Source organism: Mastomys coucha, chromosome X (genome assembly GCF_008632895.1).
Source record: "Mastomys coucha isolate ucsf_1 chromosome X, UCSF_Mcou_1, whole genome shotgun sequence".
Taxonomy (NCBI): domain Eukaryota; kingdom Metazoa; phylum Chordata; class Mammalia; order Rodentia; family Muridae; genus Mastomys; species Mastomys coucha.
Window position 1 is genome coordinate 76,356,860 of NC_045030.1, and position 9,555 is coordinate 76,366,414.

Below are 9,555 nucleotides of genomic sequence, written 5' to 3' on the forward strand. Positions count from 1 at the left end.
AACTACTAAAGTGAAAACTTTGCATTACTGGGAGTATTGATGCTGGTTATCTGGAGCTAAGAAATTAGTGGTGATTAAGAAGAGACCAGCATCATTAAGGTGACATCTTCTGGGAAGTGTTTACTGAGAACACAAAGAGGGTGTGTTCCAGAGATAGCCAAGGTTGTGCCTTGTGCTGCAGCAGGACTTGGTAATGTGTAAGAGTCACCCAGGTGGTACTGGTTTTTGACAGCAAAAAGGGGTCATGAAGAGCAGCTGAGGCTTGGCACAGTGAGAGGCCATGAAAGGACACTGGTGAAGGGGCAGCCTCAGTTTGCAATTGATGGCCCAGGATTGAAGATGTCATGCAAAAGAGTTGAGGCTTGGCACCGTGAAGACAGTCTATGAGAGGCTATTGGTAAAGCCTAGTTACAGCAGTGTTTTGGGAATGCCAGTACCATGCAATGACCACCAAGGGCAGCAGCAGCAGTGGCATACAGGCGTCTGGAGCCCAGAAGACAAGCTGTGTGCTGCAAAGGGCAGAGCTGGAGAAGTGACCGATTAAGCCCTTAGAGGAGCCCAGAAGATTGTGAGTTGGATCCCAGACATTGGTTTTGCTTTTGATTGTGACTATGCCCTGATATTTTTCCCTTTTGAAGGAAGAATGTATTTTATTGGAGCCCACAGTTAAGAAACTTTGAATTTTAAAAGATATTGGACATTTTAAATTGATTGAACTTTTAATATTTAAAGACTATGGACTTTAGATCTTGGGGATGAATAAGAAAGTAAGGGTTGAGGCTTAAAAGTGATGTGTTTGTGTGTCAAGTTGACAAGGGGTCAATTGTACTGGCTGGTTTTGTGTGTCAACTTGACACAGTCTGGAGTTATCACAGAGAAGGGAGTTTCAGCTGCGGAAGTGCCTCCATGAGATCCAGCTGTGGGGCATTTTCTCAATTGCCCCTTGTGGGTGGTGCCATCCCTGGGCTGGAGGTCTTGGGTTCTATAAGAGAGCAGGCTGAGCAAGCCAGGAGGAGCAAGCCAGTAAAGAACATCCCTCCATGGCTTGGCTTCTGCATCAGCTCCTGCTTCCTGACCGGCTTGGGTTCCAGTCCTGACTTCTTCTAGTGATCAACAGCAATGTGGAAGTGTAAGCTGAATAAACCCTTTCCTCCCCAACTTGCTTCTTGGTCATGATGTTTGTACAGGAATAGATACCCTGACTAAGATAGGTGTCAACAGTTTTACTATATTCAGAGTCAATACCATCTTATCTTTAAACATGTCAACAATAACAACACCAGGAATTTTTATTAGGTATTTTCTTTATTTACATTTCAAATTTCTCCCCTTTCCTGGTTTCCCCTCTGAAATACCCCCTATTGCATCTCCCCTCCCTCTACTCACCAACCCACCCTCTCCTGCTTACTGGCCCTGGCATTCCCCTATACTGGGGCATAGAACCTTCACAGGGCCAAGGGCCTCTCCTCCCATTGATGACTGACTAGGCCATCCTCTACTATACATAAGCTGCTGGAACCATGAGTCCCCCCATGTGTGTTCTTTAGTTGGTGGTTTAGTCCCTGGGAGCTCTGAGGGTACTAGTTAGTTCATGTTGTTGTTCCTCCTAAGGGGCTGCAAATCCCTTCAGCTCCTTGGGTTCTTTCTCTAGCTCCTCCAATGGATGGCTGTGAGCCTCTACTTCTGTATTTGTCAGGCATTGGCAGAGCCTCTCAGGAGACAGCTATATCAGGCTCCTGTCAGTAAGCACTTGTTGGCATCTACAAAGGTGTCTGGGTTTGATGATTATATATTATAAATGTTTACCTTCTGTATTTATTTCTGAGCTCTCAGTCACAGATCATATTTACTATCTTATCTCAAAGATATTTTTGCCCTTTTTTGACCTAAGAATATACTTAGATGTGTACCAAGGGGGAAAGTATCTTGTTGCATGAATTTTTCAGGGAGACATAAAAGAAATGATTATCTATGAGTTTGAAAAACACTTTGATTTTTTTAATATATCTGTCCAGGTAGTGTAGTCACTTTTAGATGTCATAGCTGGAAATAAGCTTCATATGTCTGTGTATCATGTAAAATATTAGAATACTTTATGGAGATGACTGTAGCCTTGTTATTTTCTAGTCTATGTTGCCCCCTCACATGTTCTGATTTTATATGTGTTCAGTGGGACAGATTCATCAGGCACCCAGGGGAAAATGACTTGATCTTTGTGAGGATATCTTTTTCCTGGTTATTTGAGGCTTAGCACACATGAGTGGCCACACGGAAGACTATTATTAGTGGCTTTGATTAATTTTGTATTTTTAGTGCTCCTTTCCCTGTTGTTTTCTTCATAATATCAACCCCCAAGGAGGTATCTATTTCTCCTGAGTTACCACTATCTATATGGCTCTTAGCTCACCTCACTAGCTTCCTTTCCCTTCCCTTCCCTTCCCTTCCCTTCTCTTTTCTTCTATTTACTATATCCTAAATTCAAATCATTCCTGTTCTTCACCACAACTAGTGGCAATGGTGTACCAAATATCTTCAAAATGGATGGGGTCCCTTTATCTGGTCTAGCTAGTGCGAATGCACTGGGCATAACTCAGTAGTTATAAATGAGGCTGTCATTCCCAATGATATGCATGCATTTGTCACAGGACTATCTGGTAAGACTACACATTGCTGTAAGTATACAAATATACATGCTACTTTCATAGAGTCTGATTTTGTGCACCTCAGAAAGGTGTTTGTTGAAAGATGTCAATCTAACCCATTATTAGATAAGCTTTTAAAATCTTCATTGTAGGAGGTCCAGTAATAGATTTTTTTCTGCTTGAGGGATTTATATATAACTGGCAGTTCTTGTATGTTTTGCTTCCACTCTTTTTTCACAGTCTCTGGTGTCAGTCATGAAATAAGGTAGAAGTCCAATATATTGTACAACAATCTTAATTTGGTCCAAAGCTTCCTGAACCCTTAGCTCCAATTCTACATGGCCCCTATTTATCACATCATATAAGAGATGGGCATCTTGAACAATATGGGATACAGAAAATGTGCTAATACCCCCGAAGTCTTAGGAACAACACCCATTATTGTTTTACATTTATTGGTAAGGCTGCTGCAAAATTTTTCTCATTGACTTTTTTAGATATCACAGATGTCTTACCATAAAACTTCCTAAAATTGTATGGCTATGTCAGACCTTTGCGTGTTATAGGTAATGACTCCTCTATATTTTCAGGTCTGATTATATATCTTCCAGACTTTTTTCTAAATGTATAAGATACTTATGGTTTGATATGATTTTATGTATATAACTATTCTAGTTAGTTTTTGTCAAGTTGACACAAGTTATATGAGAAGAGGGAACCACAATTGAGACAATGCATCCATAAGATTGGCCTATAAATAAGCTTGTGGGAGCATTTCCTTGATAAAGGATAGAAGTGGGAGGGGAGGGCCCTTAGCTCACAGTAGGTGAATTACCCATGGGCAGGTAGGTGGTCCTGAGTTGTATAAGAGAACAAACTGAGCAAGCTATGAGGAACAAGCCAGAAAGCAATACTCTGAATCATCATCTTCCTCCAGCTCCCTACCTTGAGTTCATGCCCTGATTTCCATCAGTGATGGAGTCTAAACTGAAAGTTGTAAAATGAAACACACCTCTTTCCTCCCCAAGTTGCTTTTGGTCACAGTATTTTATCATGGCAATAGAAACCTAAAAACTAAAACTAAAACTAAACATTTCATAGTTGGTGGCCAGGATAAGAAAGCAAGATCACAAGCCAACATCTCACGACACACAAAAGTTAGAGGCACTGTGTAAGCAACCTTGTGCAAGTACCCTGAAGGTCCATTGCTATCCATTCAAAATAAATAAAAATTGGTTCTGGGATTCAGTGGCTACAGGAATACTAAAGAAACTGAATAAGATCCAAAAAAGCATAAAATGCCATAATTTGTATTGTTTAGTCAGAAGAGTAATACTGGGTATGGCACCATGAGTGGGGAGAGTATTACTTCATTTTCTCTCTATAATCCAGTCATTCAGAAGTCATCTGGCTTCTTTTCTGGCCTTATTGGACTGTGTAAAAGAGGCTTACCACAGTTTAAATGATTTTTTATAGGTTTTTTATTTGTTTACATTTCAAATGTTGTCCTCCTTCCTGGTCTCCTCTCCTCAAACCTCCCCATCTCTTACCCTTTCTTCTTTGCCTATAAGAGGGTATACCCCCCCCAAGCCCACCCACTCCAACTTCTAGTATCTCTCTATGCTGGGGCATCAAGCCTCCACAGGACCAAGGGCCTCCACTGCCATTGATACCAGATTAGACCATCCTCTGCTACATATGTAGCTGGAGTCATGGAGCCATCCATGTATATTCTTTGATTTGTGGTTTAGTCTCTGAGAGCTCTGGGGGGTCTGGTTAGTTGATATTATTGTTCTTACTATGGGGTTACAATCCACTTCAGCTCCTTCAGTCTTTCCTCTAACTCTTCCTTTGGTGTCTCCAGACTCAGTCTGATGGTTGTTCATGAGCATCTGTATCTGTATTAGTCAGGTGCTAGCAGAGCCTCTCCAAGGACAGCTATATCAGGCTCCTATCAGCAAGCACTTTTTGGCATCAGCAATAGCATCAGGGTTTGGTGTCTGCACATGGAATGGATCCCAAGGTGGGGAGGTCTCTGGATGGCCTTTTCTTTAGTCTGTGCTCCATTTTTTGTCCTTGAGTTTCCTTTAGACAAGAACAATTCTGGTTTAAAAATTTTGAGATGGGTGGGTGGCCCCATCCCTCAGCTGGGACCATGCTTATCAGCTGGACATGGTCTCTACAGGTTTGAATGATTTTTAAAAGTATTTGTTTATTTTTATTTTTATATGTATTTGTGTACACCTCAGGGCATGTATTGTGCCACATGCATGCAGGTGCCCACAAAGTAAAAGAGCTGGTGGGTAAGTGTTAAAGCTCCAGGAATGGAGTTACAGGCAGTTGTGAGCCACCACATGGGTGCTGGGAACCAAAGCAAGGACTTCTGTAAGAGCAGCAAATGTGCTTAATTGCTGTACCATCTCTCCAGCTCCATGAATATTTTTTCAATGCAAGTTTTTTTATTGCCTCCAAAGATACCCCAAATCATACTTATAATCCAGGATCTTGTTTCTAGAACTGGATAACTTAGGCCTTACTTGTCAGCCTGCTGTACTATTCCCATTTCAAACACATAGATACCATCCAAAAAACTTTCTGGAATCCTTGTTTTTTATTGTTGTGGTTAGCTGAATCAGTTGCTGAATTTGAAACAAGTTAAATATCATTTTCTTCAAGAGTTATTTTATCTTTCTGGACTTGAGAGACCGAACAAGCAATGCCTGCCCTCATCGGATGTATTTTTCACTCAGGAAATTCTGGATTTCAACCAAAGATCCATTCTCCTGATTAAAAGGACATTGATGGGGAAGTGATCATACACAGACCTCATCTTGTGATGGACGCCCAGCATTGAACCCTTGATCATGTTCTGAATATGACTGCAGATGGCTCTGAGAGTGATCACTTCCTTTCTGTTGCTCCAACATTTGTTGACCCAAAACTTATTCTTCTTCTCAAGGAGATTCAGCTTACATTGATGTGATTGAAGTCCCTTCGAAGAGTTTCCATGGGGCCCTTCACAAGGACTATGTTCCCTGTTAGAATGATGTTGGCATTTTTTGAAATGTCCACAGTCTGATTGCTGAGAGTGGTCTTTATTCTAGCAGAAAATAGAGCAAAGAAATGAATGATTTTAAAAAATTGCAGGATGTTATGATGTCATATTCCTCTGACTTAGTGTTAATGTATGTAGGGTAGGTAACTCAACTGTCTTCCATTTTGCCCAGCCTTTAGTATTTATACCCCATATAGGTGAAATTCTCTGACAGTTGTTTGTAAATTTGTCTCAGAGGTTGTCTTAGTTAGGGTTTTACTGCTGTGAACAGACACCACAACCAAGGCAAATTTTATAAAAGACAACATTTAATTGGGGCTAGATTATCCATTATCCTCAAGGTGGGAATATGGCAGTATCCAGGCAGGCATAGTACAGGAGGAACTGAGAGTTCTATGTCTTCATCTGAAGGCTGCTAGTAGAAGACTGACTTCCAGGCAGCTAAGATGAGGGTCTTAAAGCCCATGGCCACAATGACACACCTACTCCAACAAGGCTACAATTTCAAATTGTGCCATTCCCTGGGCCAAGGATATTCAAACCATGACATTCCACTTCCTGGTCCCCATAGGCTTGTTTAAACACATGAGTCTATGGGTGGGCATATCTAACCATAGCCTAATAAAAAAAGTACACTTAGTCCAACTTCTAAAGTCTCCATAGTCTATAATAGTCTCAACAATGTTAAAAGTCCAAAGTTCCAAGTCTCTTCTGATATCCATTCAATCACTTAACTGTAATTCCCAAAGCAAGATAGGAAACTAACTGGGCAAACTCCAAACTCTGCATCTACATGTCTGATGTCAGATCTCCAACTCCTTTTTCATCTTTATTGACTGCAACAAACTTCTTTTCCTGGGCTGGTTCCATTCCATGTTAACAGTATTCCACAGGATATATCCTACTGCTCTGGCATCTTGACTATCTTGGTGTCTCTGAGGCAAATTCAGTGTTACAGCTTCTTGTTTCAATGTCTGGGATCCACACATGATCTTCTGGGCTCCTTCAAAGGGCTGGCTTCACTTCTCCAGCTCTGCCCTCTGTAGCACTCTAAGTTCAGGTTGATCCACTCTACTGTTGCTGCAGTTCTTGGTGATCATCCCGTAGTGCTGGCATCTCTAATACACTGGGGTCTTCTACTGCAACTAGGCTTCACCAATAGCCTCTCATAGGCTCTCTTCATGGTTCCAAGCTTTAACTCCTTTGCATGACCCCTTCAGTCCTGGACCATCAATTGCAACTGAGGCTGTACCTCCACCAATGGCCATCCATGGCCTCTCACAGTATCAAGCTTCAGCTGCTCTTCATGACCCCTTCATGCTGTCAAAACCAGTACCACCTGAGTGACTCTTACACATTAACAAGTACAGTTGCAGCACAAGTACAACCTTGGCTATCTCTAGAACACAGCTTCTTTGTGCTCTCAGAAAATACTTCCCAGAAGATTTCTCTTCAGTGATGTTGGTCTCTTCTTAATCACCACTAATTTCTTAGCTCCAGCTAACCAGCATGAACTGTCACAATAGTCCCTTCTATTCTGCACTATAAAGCCAGAGCCACATGGCTGAAGTTGCCTAGTTCTGTTGCTTGTTGGAGCTGGAACATGTCTCCTTGTTCTATTACATTATCACTAGCTTACTCTTTTCCAACTCCTTCACTGCCTAAACTTAGATGTCCTGGATCTTGCTCTGTAGATTGACCTTGAACTCAGAGATCTGCATGCCTATCTCTTGGGATTAAAGATGTATACCACCATGCCTAGATTTAAGCTTTTCTTCACCTAGAACTTGCTCTGTTCTAGGCTGATCTTGAACTCAGAGATTTGCTTGTCTTTATTTCCAGAGATTAAAGGCTTATACCACCATGCCTGGATCTAAATTTAGCTGGGTAGGATCTTGCCCCAAGTTCACCACTCCCTTGATTCAAATTAATATCCTTGAACACAAGATTCAGCCCCATTTCACTTCTTGGTGCCCCTTTAATATTCAAACTATATATTTTATATTTTTCTTTTCTAAGCTTTATATGCTTATTCAAAATGCTCTTCATGAGACTTAACCAGATAACAATGTCTCTGCTGGGCTTTTGTGAGACTTCCTTTGTCAATGCAATTAATCTGAATCTCTTCACCTTAGCCTCAAGCAGATGCTTTAGACAAGGGCAAAAGGCAGCCATGTTCTTCACCAACATACTACAAAAACAGTCTCTAGACCACATACTGAAGTTCCTTTCCTCTGAAACCTGTTGGGCCAGGTCTGCACAATTCAAATTACTCACAGCAACAAAGTCTTCCATATTCCTACTAAGATGGCCCATTAAGCCCCATTTAAAGCATTCCACTGATTTCCAAATCCAACATCCCAAAATCCACATTCTTCCAAACAAAAGCATGGTTGCCTATCACAGCAATAACCTATTCCTGGTACCAACTTCTGTATTAGTTAGGGTTTTACCATGACTAAGGTAAGTCTTTTTTATTGCATATTTTATTTATTTAAATTTCAAATGTTATCCCTTTTCCTGCTTTCCTCTCCAAAAACTACCTATCCCATTGCCCCCTCCACCTTATCTCTCTCTATATATATACTCCCCCACCCACCCACCCACTCCCACCTCCTCGTCCTGGCATTCCTCTACACTGGGACATTGAGCTTTCACAAGACCAAGGGCCTCTCCTCCCATTGATGCTTGACAAGGACATCCTCTGCTACATATGTGTCAAGAGCTATGGGTCACTCCATGTATATATATACTCTTTGGTTGGTGGTTTAGTCCCTGAGAGCTCTGGGGTGGTGGTAGGTTAGTTGGTATTATTGTTCTTCCTATGTTGTTGCTAACCCCTTTAGCTCCTTCAGTCCTTTCACAGTCCCACAAATATGCATCTAATTATTTCAGAAATTAGAAACAGAAGGAATACTGCCTAATTCTCTTGTTTGGCTATACTTACCCTAATTACCAAACCACATAAGTTCCCAACAAAGGAAAGAGAATTATTGACTAATTTCCCTTATAATGAAAGCAAAAATTCTCAACAAAATATTTAAAAAATAGCATACAAGAACATATCAAAAAGATCATGCACTATGACTTTGAAGGGATGGTAGGCAGTTCATCTGTTCCCGGGCACCAGGCCCCTGTCACTAGCCACTGTCCTCCATAGATTTTTGTCCATCAATCATGTAAGGGGAATGCTCCAAACCTCTCCACAGGTAGATGACATGACCTGTGGTCCTGTAGGCTCAAGACAGATCTCCATTTTAATGAGGTATCTAAAGGCCTGGAGGACTTAGGCAATAAGCTTTCCTTCCTAGATACTTCTCTCTGCAAAAGGTATTTAATCTCAGGTCCAGCCTGAGAAATGGGGTATGGTTTCATTCATCCACTTTCTGCCATGACAATAAATGTCTTAAAACCCTGGAATGCCTCTTTTCATCGTGCTTGGCTGTGGGGAGCCATGAAGAAGGCTTTCCCCTACAGAGCCACTGTCCAATTTCCTGTAGAAGGTCTCTCTGTGCTCCCAGATACAGCAAAGCCTAAGACTTCTGCCCACTGAGCCAAGAACACTCCCCTTGGCACCAACCAGAGTTCCCCTCTTTTCCCACTTAGCCCTCGGGCTAGATCCAGCCAGCCAGCCCCTAGTCTGTTCTTAGCTCTTCTGTGGCATTCAGTGGCACCTGGGTGTCCCAGAGCCTGAGAATCATATGGCCCCAGCCTCTTCACAGGCCCGTGGAACCCTGGACCAGCTTTGGCTGTCCTGTATCTCAGACTGTTCTTCCCTAACTTGGAGCCATGTCCAGAGGCTGTCCTATGCCCCAACACTTGCCCAGCGATGATGTGGGGTAAGCACAGTCAACTTCC